Here is a 13,769-nt window from a genome sequence, read left to right on the forward strand (position 1 = left end):
AGAATTTTCCAGCCCAAGAGAAAATGACCACTGCTACTACTAACTTTGAGGGTTTCTGCTAATTAAATGGCAGGGTCCCTGCCTGAAAAACAAAATGAAACAGAACAAAACAGAAGAAACAGAAAGCCCACAGTGAAGTGTGACAAGTGGGTGACAAACTGCAGGAGTCCGTGCAGTCTGATCGACGTCTAGGTGCCTCTTAGGTATACAGGGGCCACTGAACATGGGAGGAGAGCCTGGAAGACCAGAGCCAGAGGCCACACAGACAGAGAAAAGGAATTGGGGGGAACAGACACAATGCAGGATAACTATATAAATAATCCTTTTTAATAAACAGTAATTAACATCCCTGGAAACATGAGATCTGGCAACCATAAATTGAGAAAATGATGTTGCATATTGAATAAGAAGGATCTGGAGCCTGACCAGGCGGTGGCGCAGTGGATAGAGCGTCAGACTGGGATGCCGAGGACCCAGGTTCAAGACCCCAAGGTTGCCAGCTTGAGTGCGGGCTCATCTGGTTTAAGCAAAGTTTATCAGCTTGAACCCAAGGTCACTGGCTCGAGCAAGGGGTCACTCGGTCTGCTGAAGGCCCACGATCAAGGTACATATGAGAAAGCAATCAATGAACAACTAAGGTGTCACAACGAAAAACTAATGATTGTGCTCGCTTCGGCAGCACATATACTAAAATTGGAACGATACAGAGAAGATTAGCATGGCCCCTGCGCAAGGATGACACGCAAATTCGTGAAGCGTTCCATATTTTTCAAGGCAGCCAGGAAAAAGAAGAATACAACAAATAAAGGAAGGCCCATTAGATTATCATCAGATTTCTCAACAGAAACTCTACAAGCTAGAAGAGAGTGGACCCCAATATTTAAAGTCTTGAAAGAGAGGAACTTTCAGCCACGAATACTATACCCATCAAAGCTATCCTTCAATTATGAAGGAGAAATAAAAACATTCACAGATACAGAAAAGATGAGAGAATTTATCACCAGAAAACCCCCACTCCAGGAAATACTAAAGGGGGTTCTCCAATCAGATACAAAGAATAAAAAAACAACAACAACAGAGCCACAAGTAAAAGCTCCAAGAAGAACATAACAAAACCAACTTTAAACTGTGACAACAATAAGAAAGGGGGGGAAAGGATGAAGATTAACAGTAGCAAAGGGCAATGGAGGGCAAAAGTACTCACAAAATAGTGCACTACAATGAACAGGGTAGGAACCCTTTTCATTACTTAATGGTAACCATCATTGAAAACACCACCACAGAAGCACATAATTTAAAAAAGATAGCAACAGAGGAAAGATGTATGGAACACAACCAAATAAAAACAAAAGATAGAAAAACGAAAGAGAAGAATCAAACAAGGCACAAAACTAACAGAAAGCAATCTATAAAATGGCAATGAGGAACTCACAAGTATCAATAATTAAACTAAATGTAAACGGATTAAACTCACCAATAAAAAGGCACAGAGTAGCCGAATGGATCAAAAAAGAAAATCCAACTGTATGCTGCCTACAAGAAACTCATCTAAGTAATAAGGATAAAAACAAATTCAAAGTGAAAGGCTGGAAAACAATGCTCCAAGCAAATAACATCCACAAAAAAGCAGGCGTAGCAATACTCATATCTGATGATGCTGACTACAAGACAGCAAAAGTACTCAGAGACAAAAATGGCCATTTCATAATGGCTAAGGGGACACTGAATCAAGAAGACATAACAATTCTTAATATATATGCACCAAACCAAGGAGCACCAAAATATATAAGACAGCTACTTATTGACCTTAAAACAAAAACTGACAAAAATACAATCATACTTGGAGACCTCAATACACCGCTGACGGCTCTAGATCGGTCATCCAAACAGAGAATCAACAAAGACATAGTGGCCTTAAACAAAACACTAGAGCACCTGGATATGATAGACATCTACAGGACATTTCATCCCAAAGTGACAGAGTATACATTTTTCTCCAGTGTACATGGATCATTCTCAAGAATTGACCATATGTTGGGCCACAAAAACAACATCAGCAAATTCAGAAAAATCGAAGTTATACCAAGCATATTTTCTGATCATAAAGCCTTGAAACTAGAATTCAACAGCAAAAAAGAGGGTAAAAATCCCACAAAAATGTGGAAACTAAACAACATACTTTTAAAGAATGAATGGGTCAAAGAAGAAATAAGTTCAGAGATCAAAAGATATATACAGACAAATGAAAATGATAATATGACATATCAGAATCTATGGGATGCAGCAAAAGCAGTGATAAGAGAGAAGTTCATATCACTTCAGGCATATATGAACACACAAGAGAGAGCCCAAGGGAACCATTTAACTTCACACCTGAAGGAACTGGAAAATGAAGAACAAAGACAACCCAAAACCAGCCGAAGAAAGGAGATAATAAAAATCAGAGCAGAAATAAATGAAATAGAGAACAGAAAAACTATAGAAAAAATTAATAGAACAAGGAGCTGGTTCTTTGAAAAGATCAACAAAATTGACAAACCCTTGGCAAGACTTACCAAGGAAAAAAGAGAAAGAACTCATATAAACAAAATCCAAAATGAAAGAGGAGAAATCACCACGGACATCGTAGATATACAAAGAATTATTGTAGAATACTATGAAAAACTTTATGCCACTAAATTCAACAACCTAGAAGAAATGGATAAATCCCTAAAACAATACAACCTTCCTAGACTGAGTCAAGAAGAAGCAGAAAGCCTAAACAGACCTATTAGTAGAGAAGAAATAGAAAAAATCATTTAAAGCCTCCCCCAAAATAAAAGTCCAGGCCCAGACAGCTATACCAGCGAATTTTATCAAACCTTCAAAGAAGACTTGGTTCCTATTCTACAGAAAGTCTTCCAAAAAATTGAAGAAGCAATACTTCCAAACACATTTTATGAGGCAAACATAACCCTCATACCAAAACCAGGCAAGGATGGCACAAAAAAAGAAAACTACAGACCAATATCTCTAATGAATACAGATGCTAAAATACTAAACAAAATACTAGCAAATCGAATACAACAACATATTAAAAAAATAATACATCATGATCAAGTGGGATTTATCCCAGAATCTCAAGGATGGTTCAACATACGTAAAACGGTCAACATAATACACCATATCAACAAAACAAAGAACAAGAACCACATGATCTTATCAATAGATGCAGAAAAGGCTTTTGATAAAATACAACACAATTTTATGTTTAAGACTCTCAACAAAATGGGTATAGAAGGAAAATATCTCAACATGATAAAGGCCATATATGATAAACCATCAGCTAACATCATACTAAATGGCACAAAACTGAAGGCTTTCCCCCTTAAATCAGGAACAAGACAGGGTTGTCCACTCTCTCCACTCTTATTTAATGTGGTACTAGAGGTTCTTGCCACAGCAATCAGACAAGACAAAGAAATAAAAGGCATCCATATCGGAAAAGAAGAAGTAAAGGTATCACTTTTTGCAGATGATATGATCCTATACATCGAAAACCCCAAAGAATCCACAAAAAGACTTCTAGAAAAAATAAGCCAATACAGTAAGGTCGCAGGATACAAAATTAACATACAGAAGTCAATAGCCTTTCTATATGCCAACAATGAAACATTTGAGAATGAACTCAAAAGAATAATCCCCTTCACGATTGCAACAAAAAAAATAAAATACCTAGGAATAAACATAACAAAGAAGGTAAAGGACTTATACAATGAAAACTATAAACCATTGTTAAGGGAAATCGAAAAAGACATTATGAGATGGAAGAATATTCCTTGTTCTTGGTTAGGTAGAATAAATATAATCAAGATGGCTATATTACCCAAAGCTATATACAAATTTAATGCAATTCCCATCAAAATTCCAATGACATTTTTTAAAGAAATGGAGCAAAAAATAATCAGATTTATATGGAACTATAAAAAGCCCCGAATAGCCAAAGCAATCCTAAAGAAAAGGAATGAAGCTGGGGGCATTACAATACCTGACTTCAAACTATATTATAGGGCCACGATAATCAAAACAACATGGTATTGGCAGAAAAGTAGACACTCAGACCAATGGAACAGAATAGAAAGCCCAGAAATAAAACCACATATATATAGTCAAATAATTTTTGATAAAGGGGCCAACAACACACAATGGAGAAAAGAAAGCCTCTTCAACAAATGGTGCTGGGAAAACTGGAAAACCACATGCAAAAGAATGAAGCTGGACTACAGATTGTCCCCCTGTACTAAAATTAACTCAAAATGGATCAAAGATCTAAACATAAGACCTGAAACAATAAAGTACATAGAAGAAGACATAGGTACCAAACTCATGGACCTGGGCTTTAAAGAGCATTTTATGAATTTGACTCCACAGGCAAGAGAAGTGAAAGCAAAAATTAATGAATGGGACTACATCAGACTAAGAAGTTTTTGTTCAGCAAGAGAAATTGATAACAAGATAAACAGACCGCCAATTAATTGGGAAATGATATTTTTAATGATATTAGGCTCAGATAAGGGCCTAATATCCAAAATATGCAAAGAACTGATAAAACTCAATGACAAATAAAACAAACAATCCAATAAAAAAATGGGAAGAGGATATGAACAGACACTTCTCCCAGGAAGAAATACAAATGGCCAACAGATATATGAAAAGATGCTCATCTTCTTTAGTTATTAGAGAAATGCAAATCAAAACTGCAATGAGATACCACCTCACACCTGTTAGATTAGCTATTATTAACAAGACAGGTAATAGCAAATGTTGGAGAGGTTGTGGAGAAAAAGGAACCCTCATCCACTGTTGGTGGGAATGTAAAGTAGTACAACCATTATGGAAGAAAGTATGGTGGTTCCTCAAAAAACTGAAAATAGAACTACCTTATGACCCAGCAATCCCTCTATTGGGTATATACCCCAAAAACTCAGAAACATTGACTTGTAAAGACACATGCAGCCCCATGTTCATTGCAGCATTGTTCACAGTGGTCAGGACATGGAAACAACCAAAAAGCCCATCAATAGATGACTGGATAAAGAAGATGTGGCACATATACACTATGGAATACTACTCAGCCATAAGAAATGATGACATCGGATCATTTATAGCAAAATGGTGGGATCTTGACAACATTATACAGAGTGAAATAAGTAAATCAGAAAAAAACAGGAACTGCATTTTTCCATACGTAGATGGGACATAAAAATGAGACCAAGAGACATTGATAAGAGTGTGGTGGTTACGGGGGGAGGGGGGAGAGGGAGAGGGAAGGGGGAGGGGGAGGGGCACAAAGAGAACTAGATAGAGGGTGACAGGACAATCTGACTTTGGGTGATGGGTATGCAACATAATTGAACTTTAAGATAACCTGGACATGTTATCTTTGAATATATGTATCTTGATTTACTGATTTCACCCCATTAAAAATAAATACAATAAAAAAAAAAAAAAAAAAAGAAAAACTAATGATTGATGCTTCTCATCTCTCTGTTCCTGTCTGTCCCTGTCTATCCCTCTCGCTGACTCTCTCTCTGTCTCGGAAAAAAAAAAAAAAAGAAGGATTAAGAAAACAAGAGAAAAAGAGGTTCACTCACATATATGGTGATAGAAGGAGCTTTGACTAACACACAATGCATTTTAGAGATGATGTATTCTGAATTGTACACTTGAAACCTGTATAGTTTTATTAACCAATATCACCCCAATAAATTTAACTTAAAAAAATTTTTAAATAAACAAGGGAATATTTTTGTAAAAGAACAATACGAGGGCAGAAGTTTATAAATACAAATATGTACAATAAAGTTATAGAAAACTCATTTGGCTCTGCCCCTCTTACCTCCCTCTTCCATCTCATCAGTGTAACAACCATCTATGGTGCCAGGTGGGTGCTGGAAACGCCAGCGAGAACACTTTGTAAAGTGTGTGACTGACCACTAACGCTATACACCTGAATGTAAACTATAATTTTTAAAAAATATATAAATATATATCTATATTTAAAACGATCCCTTGTGATTACATGAGGACTACCAAATAATCCAGGATAATTCCCCAGATCATGATCTTTAATCTAATCACACCTGCAAAGTTCTTTTTGCCAGGTAAGGTAACATATTCACAGGTTCTGAGGATCAGGATGCGGGCATCTTCATGGGAATTATTATTCTGCTTCCTACAGGGGCCCTTTTGGGTGGGATCTCAAAGCTCAATAGTCTACTTCTCCTTTCTGAATGGGCCACCTCTACCTCTGGCCCACAGAAAACTCATTATTTTTGCCTGATAGAATGTAAATTTGGCTTGTTCCACTCCCCAAGCTGGCCTCACCTCGCCCCTGATTCCATGGGCAGGAGTCAGTCTTTGCTCTAACTGAAGAGAACACACACACACACACACACACACACACGCACACAGTGTTCAGCCAAAGCCCAGTCATCAGTTGAGCCACAGGCAAGCACCACCTCGCTGCTTCCCTGGGGCAGGAGGTTGGTCTCAGCGCAGCCCTCTGCAAAAAAACCTGCCCGGCTGTCTTCCAACCTCCACCCCACCCCTCACACCCCCTCAGGACAGGAGCCTCCGGGCCAGTTCTCTTCAGGGAATTTTCTGCTGGTCTGCCTCTCGTCTCACTCTTGTATCTTGGTGATCCACTTGAAATACCCAAGTTATGAAAACAACAAGAAAACTGGGCAGAGGACAAAAAAAAAGCAATTCACAAAAGTCTCTCGTTTAAAATTCATTCTCCAAGTGATAAGATATATTTAAATGAATGTAAGATGCCCTCTAAAGGAGGAGTGGAGCTGGAGCCTAGAGTTAGGTGACACCCTGTGCGGGACTGCACAGGCCCTCCATACAGCGAGGGGATGTAACTGCCTGGGATGGCATTGTTTCAACATGCGTCAGTCTTTCAAAGTATGTTTGATGAAATCATGGAAGGGTACAAAGATGCATGAATAAAGATATTCACTGAATCGTTATTTTTATTAACAATAGTGATTGATTATTAACCAATAAAGGATTGGTTTTTAGTAATTTATAGTCTCTGTATATGAGGTAATGCTTTGTAACCAATTGAAGTGATATCACAGAAGATTAAGTGATATCAGTAAGTAAGTCTGGATACATTGACAAATGAAAAAAGCATGGCAGGAAAAACAGTATTTATAGAATACTTTAATTTTGTCAGAAAATGCATATGAAATATAAACATTCAGATGTTAAAATTGGGCATCTTTATGTGGTGAAATTATGGGTACATTTTAATTTTCTTTCTTGCCTTTTCTGTGTTTTTAAAAATAAACTGGGAAACTACATTATAACTTTGACAATCAAGTCCATTTTAAAAATAGTAACCGTTTGTTCTGATCTCCTCAGCACAGCTGTGTTTGGGAATTGGTTTCGGTGTAAGCGGAGCCGTCAGGAGTGGCCCCAGGTCTCTCTCCCTGGAGGAGGGGGCAGGAACATGGAAAATTGCCCAACAAGGACAGGGCGAGGGAAACTCCACATCAGGACTAGGAAGGGCGGGTGAGCGGATCAGACAGGTTCCTACGGCCGTGCTCTATTAATAGGTGGTATGTCTGTCCCTCAGGGGGCCCAGCAGCCAACACTGCTTCTGTGTCAGAAGGAGGGGAAAGGGGGTGTTCTGTTTGTGCTTCAGAAGGCTGGCTGAGGAGAGAAAAAAAAATGTATGAAACAATTATAACCTTATGCAGTAACACATTCAAAATAATATAGAATTATTTTTCTATGCTTGCTGGATCATACGTAGTCAGAGTGGTGCAGAGTAAATAATCAGAGTTCTGAGAATTTGTTGAGAAAAGATAGGTGGAATATTTGAGTGAAGAGATTGGTTGTAGCCAACAAGCACCTTAAGGAGTGCCTCATGCCTATTAGGTTCTTATTAAGTGTTTGATGAAGGAAGGGAGGGAGGGAGGGAGGGAGGGAGGGAGGGAGGGAGGGAGGGAGGGAGGGAGGGAGGGAGGAAAAAGATAGTTCAGGTGAGAGGTTTGGCTAAGCCAGTGGTTCTCAGTGTGGTCCTTAGACCAGCAACATCAGCATCACCTGGGAACTTGTTAGAAATGCAAATTCTCAGACCCAGCCAACCTATGGAATCAGAAACTCTGTGGGGGTAGGGGGCAGCTTCCAGGTGATTCTGATGCAGCTAAAGTTTGAGAACCACTGGGCTAAGCAAAGGCAGAGAGGCTGGTCTGAGCAGGTTGTGAGGAGCCCGGCTTCACTGGAGTTCGGAAGTCATATTGAGACTGATAGGGGACCAGGTGGGAAATAGGAACTAGGGAGATTCTGTGTTATTAGAGGGAAAATAAACTAAAATTTTTTTTCACAAACAACATGATTGGTATTTACATATAACAAATATAAAGAAAATGGTTTTTTTTAAATCACCCATATTCTCTCTTCAACAACCATCAATTAGTTTAATATTTCCTTCAGTTTTGTATGTATGCATTGATCATTTTTACACAGTTATAGTGAAGCCATGTATGTCATTCTGGGGTTTTATTTGCTTGTTTTAGAATTGAGTGGGCTTTTTGGTAGATTAATGAATGAGTCTGAATTTTTATTGTGGCTTGGGCTGTTGTATTTTATATCTTAGTCCATGTCTTAAGGGTTGTTCTATCAGAACCAAATAATGGGTTTTAAATTTCCAAAGTTGGGGTCCAGGCCAAAGGCAAACCCATTTGAAAGTAAAGAAACAGCCAGACCAGTTTTTCTCCCCTGAGAAATGATAACGTGTGCTGAGAATCAAAGGAGGATGTGTGACTTCCCGCCCACCGGCTCCCCCAGGACCTGCTGGGCAAGACTCCAGCCGTCTTCCTGACAGGAGTCTGGAGACAGCAGAGGTCCTTCCGCTTAGCACCATGTGGGAGCGGCGGTGACCAGCTCCATGAGGACCCAACCATCCTTCCACAGGCCCAGAGGCATTTGATGATACGCTGACTACTGAACAATGCAGGGGTTCGGGTCAGTGGCCCCACAAAGTCAGAAACCTGCGTATATGTTTGATCCCAAAAAACTTTAGTTGGCCCTCAGTATATGTGTGGGGTTGGTCCCGGGACCGTGATGGATACCCAAATCGGCAGATGCTCAAGACCCTCTTAAAAATGGTGCAGAACAGTGCAGTCAGCCCTCTGCACCCACGAATTCCCGACCGCGGGTCAAAAACACTGTTTTCCATTTGAGGCTGATTCAATCCACAGATGGGAAACCCACAGATATGGACCGCGGGTTGTATACTTATTGAAAAAAATCCACGGATGATTGGACCTCACAGTTTAAACTTGTGTTGTTCAAGGGTCAACTGTATAAATGAGATGTATAGACTAGAAAATTCTCTGTTAGGGAACAGAGGACGAGCTAGGCTCTGCATAGATTAATGACCAAAGAAGAGAGGAGTCAGTGGACATTGTGCTGGATGCCAGCAAGAGCAGGTAATGACAGAGTTCCAGCCACAACACCAGGGGAAAGAAAGCAGCTGGGAGGAGGGGGTGACCGCAGGCTGAATTGCCTGAATTTCCCAGACTCAGCTTAATGGAGCTTGCCAGGGACATGACACTGAGGGTAACGGGCACTTGGAGAAACAGAAAAGTAAGTCTTACTACAGAAAATTTAACCAAGTTATTATTTTGGCACAATTGAGTATGTAGTTAAGATTCATACTTGCTACAATGATACATAGTTGTTGTTTTTTTTCGTGTCTTACAATAATTATTTTAACTGACTATATCCCCATCAAGTGATTGTACTCTGTTTTATGTAATCATTCCCGTACTGAATGAGGACACTGTCAAGCTGATTGCGACCACTTTGGAGGTGACAGGCTCCTTCACTAGCAGACCTTGCAGAAAGCAAGGGGAGGAGGGGGGAGAAACCAAAATCACATCAAGATCTGATTGAAGAGCAAAGTCAAAACTAGAGAAGAGAGAGACAAGCTCAGCGAGCAGACGCCCTGGAGCTCACAGAGAAGCTAGACCAAGACTGGAAAGAAGTCAGTCTCACCCGGCACACAAAGCACCCACGTCAGAGACTACAAGGAGAAACCCAAGCCTGATGCATATGACATAATGGTTCGTGAGCGTGGCTTTGAGAGGAAAACCAGCCCTCTAACAGGTGAAAACCAGAGGAATCGGCAAGGGAGGAACAGAGGTGGCTCAAGAACCTGGAGGCTGAAAGACTCAGAAAAATTCTTGGAAAGGATGGGGGAGAAAATATTGAGAAAACATATGTCAGCAGAAGACTTAAGTGATGGTTTCATATTGGATAAAGATGACAGGCATTTGCTTTCTTACAAAGATGGAAAGACAGACATGAAGGAGGAGCAAGGTGAGGGAGCCAGTGATGGACAGAACTCAGAGGAAGAGGGCGGGAACTCGAGCGAGGAGGGAGGACGACACATATATAGCCCAGTGGCCGCTCACATAACCCCCGGACCTGGAACCCGATGTAGACAGCGAGGAGGAACGGGGGTGCCACAGAAGGAGCAGCGGCACACTCCTGGGAAAAGGTGGACAGCGATGGTCAGGAAGCTCAAGACACCGCCAGAACTGCCCTATTCATTAGCAGCTCCTGAATCCGACGAGGAGCTAAAATCTTTATTATCAGGAAAATCTCTGGAAGAGCAGCTTTTGGTGGAGAAAATTCAGAGACACAAGCATCCACATCTTGCAGTGGGAAGCAAAGCAACATCAGAGAGCTGGCGGGCTTGTGTTTGGAATACATCGGAGGTTTGGCAGCAGGTGACCCTCCAAACCTCAGAGTAAGTGGTAAGTTGGTTGTGCAGTTATATGCTTTTTGCCAGATGTTTCCTAAAGTTTGTCCTCCGAGATGCCGTGTACAAGATGGAAGGGGTGGTTGAGACGAAAGCCCAGGAAACATCTCCAGGGGTGGAAATGCTCATTTATTTGAACATTGCTGGGGTGCTGTTTTCAGCCCCTGACTTCCGACTCCTGCTCTGGTGCTCGGAGCCAGCGGCTCAGGAGTCCTGCGTCTCCAAGAGGCCTGAGGGTCTATTCATGAGCTGCCTGTTCCTGGACTGCAATCTATAGTCTCAGAGGTTTTGACACTGAGCTGATTTTCTTCTTGGGATTCTTAACATAGGAATTTCAAATAAGCAAAGCCAAGGTTCCACTCAGTGCACCCTCTCAGAGCCCTGGGGGAGGACTCGGAGTTGCTCCTGGTGTCTGAGGAGGAGGACACGCCACGTGGCCGAGGGGGGGCCTGCCCTGCACCTGCTCCTGCCGGTGACTGAAGCCCTGGGCCGGGCTTCTGCGGGGGCTGTCCTCCCACGCGTGGCCGGCCTCTCTAAGCCCGGCTTCTGCGCGGGCTGTCCTCCCACGCGTGGCCGGCCTCCCTAAGCCCGGCTTCTGCGCGGCGGCCTCCCTAAGCCCGCCTGACCTGCGCCTGGCCCGCGGCAGTCACCGCGACCCCGGCCGCTGTTTCCGAGCAGAGGGACAGAAATGCAAAACGAAGAGAAGCGCCCTCTAGCGGCCACCGCTCTGTGTCAGGAGAGCCGTCTGCGCGGCGGAAGCTCATCACCCCAGCTGCTCAAAGCTTTCGAGTTTGGAAGCAAACAGGGGAGCAGAAAGGGGGACAGGAAAGGAAAAGGCTGGTGCACACACACAACCGGGAATTGCAGGAGCCAGCCGGGAGGTCCGCCAGGACAGCCGGCCGCGGGCGAGGATGCGGGAAGGAAGAGAAAAAGAGCGGCAGCCGGCTACACAGGAGGGCACGGAAGGCTCCGAAGACGGGAAACTTCACACATTCAATTATGTTTTATAAATTTAAAAACATATATACCCCTATTGTGAAAAATTAAGATTGTTTCGATTTTTTAAAAAATATAATAAAAATACAACAAAAGTAGATATTCTGCAGCATTTATGTGCCTCCTACAGTATGCCAGGCTCTGGGCTAAGCGTCAGGAATTCACCGCGGAGGGAGCCGTAGCTGCGGGCGTCCGCGGGGACTGGCCGGTGTGCGGAATGACCCGCACAGTGCAATGCGAACACGGCTAGAAAAGGTCTGTATGGCTTGTCTTCTAAATAGTTTTCTCAGGAGAAGTTTCAAAACGTGAGATTCCCGGGTTGCTTTCTAAAAGGTATTGATTTATGCTGCAATGATAGTTTCTGCTCTGTAACGCACGTACTATCCCTTGATTCTTATATATGCTAGCAATGTTTTCCAAATCTTTTGATTTTTTTAAAAAAAGTTTATTTATATTGTTTGGGGAGGGGATATTTTTGAAGCATTTGAATTTCATTTTACCTGTTTTATTTCTTCCATGACTTTAAAGCTTAGAACATTAATCCTCTCCCATTTTTATTTTCTGCTGGTTTTAAAAATGATTTGGTTTCTCTTCAATTGTTCAATTAATTAATCCATTTGGAATTGGTGTTAGCAATTAACCAGAGAAATCTCATCTTTAAATTTCTAGCTAAGACTACTCTTCCTTTACTTATTATTTGGCTACACTTATCATATGTAAAATATTCACTGCCATGAGATAATATTATGGGGGCTACTGTCCCTGGTTGTGCCTTGACTGGTCAGCCTGTGGCTCCCATACATTGAAGCAATGGCGCCTGCACCTTCCTGGGTGCGGAAGAACCACTGAGATCAGGGGAGCTGCTATTTGGTTTTCCAGGCTATGTAAAGAAAGTGAAGAGAACAAAGAAAGAGCTGAAGGAGGTTTAGCTAGCCAGAGCTAAGGAAACTGATGATAGAACAGGTCATGGATCAGAGGGGAACGTGGAACAAGATGGTGATGAAGTTGCCACCGCATAGGAGAGGAATATTCCCCCTGCTGTTGAGAATAGGAGCTGGGTGCAAGGAGAGAAGAGGGGGAAATGTTCTGACTTCCTTCCTCACCCGGGAGGGACGCTGACAGAAGCCACCGCAGGGCTGGACAGGGGTAAGTGGATAAAATGACCAGCCAGGTAGATTTGGGGACTCTGAGAACTTCAGGGGCTCGTGGCTTGCACAACCTGGGTAGAATCCAGGGAGATGACAGGGTATCTCATGGAGAAACCCTTCACTGGTGGGATGCCACGTCTGACCTGATACCAGAGAAGGGATGGCCATGACTGAGGTGAGTGTGAGGCCAGCTGCTGGGGCCACACACCGCAGCGTGTCGGAGAGAAAACACTCTGTAGTTTTCAGGTGTCCAGGAAGATGCAGAATAGTCAAAAGACCAGAAGAGACCTGGGTTCTAAGTAAGGAAGCTCAGAGTGTGGCTCTCTAGTCACCAGAAGCAATGGCAAGGACCAAGATGTTGGCTGCAGATGCCACTATGGTAAGCATGGGCCAACTCAAACCAGCAACACCTTCATGGGCAAGCAGGACCATATCTCAGTAGAGGCTATGAAGGATCAGGGGATATCTGAGCAAGGTCACTGTACCCACACCTCATCCTGCAAAGACACAGGAGGGACCTGTTCAAGCTGCCAGGAGATTGAGCTTTGAATTAACTGCTTTACCTAAAAGTCTGAGAATAAAAAGTTAAGTTACCATTAATTACCAGGTTGAATATCTTGCCAAAGTCACCTCATACTGCTATCAACAAATTTAGTATACAGAAGAAAATGCAATTATTCAACAAAAAGTTTACTTTTATGTTTCTAAGTAATACATATATTTTGAAAAGACACACACACACACACTCTCTCTCTCTCTTTTGAGGCCCTTTCTGGATTTTTGTTTCTTTATTGATTTAAAAT

The 13,769-nt window shown here is 42.1% G+C and overlaps 1 non-coding gene across 1 annotated transcript; it reads left to right on the top strand.

The window, feature by feature from the left end:
• The first annotated feature begins 663 nt into the window (after positions 1–663).
• Positions 664–770, top strand: LOC136396402 (U6 spliceosomal RNA). The gene has a single exon (XR_010749690.1). It is a non-coding gene; the product is annotated as a U6 spliceosomal RNA (small nuclear RNA).
• Positions 771–13,769: the final 12,999 nt, after the last annotated feature.

Source organism: Saccopteryx leptura, chromosome 2, assembly GCF_036850995.1.
Source record: "Saccopteryx leptura isolate mSacLep1 chromosome 2, mSacLep1_pri_phased_curated, whole genome shotgun sequence".
Taxonomy (NCBI): domain Eukaryota; kingdom Metazoa; phylum Chordata; class Mammalia; order Chiroptera; family Emballonuridae; genus Saccopteryx; species Saccopteryx leptura.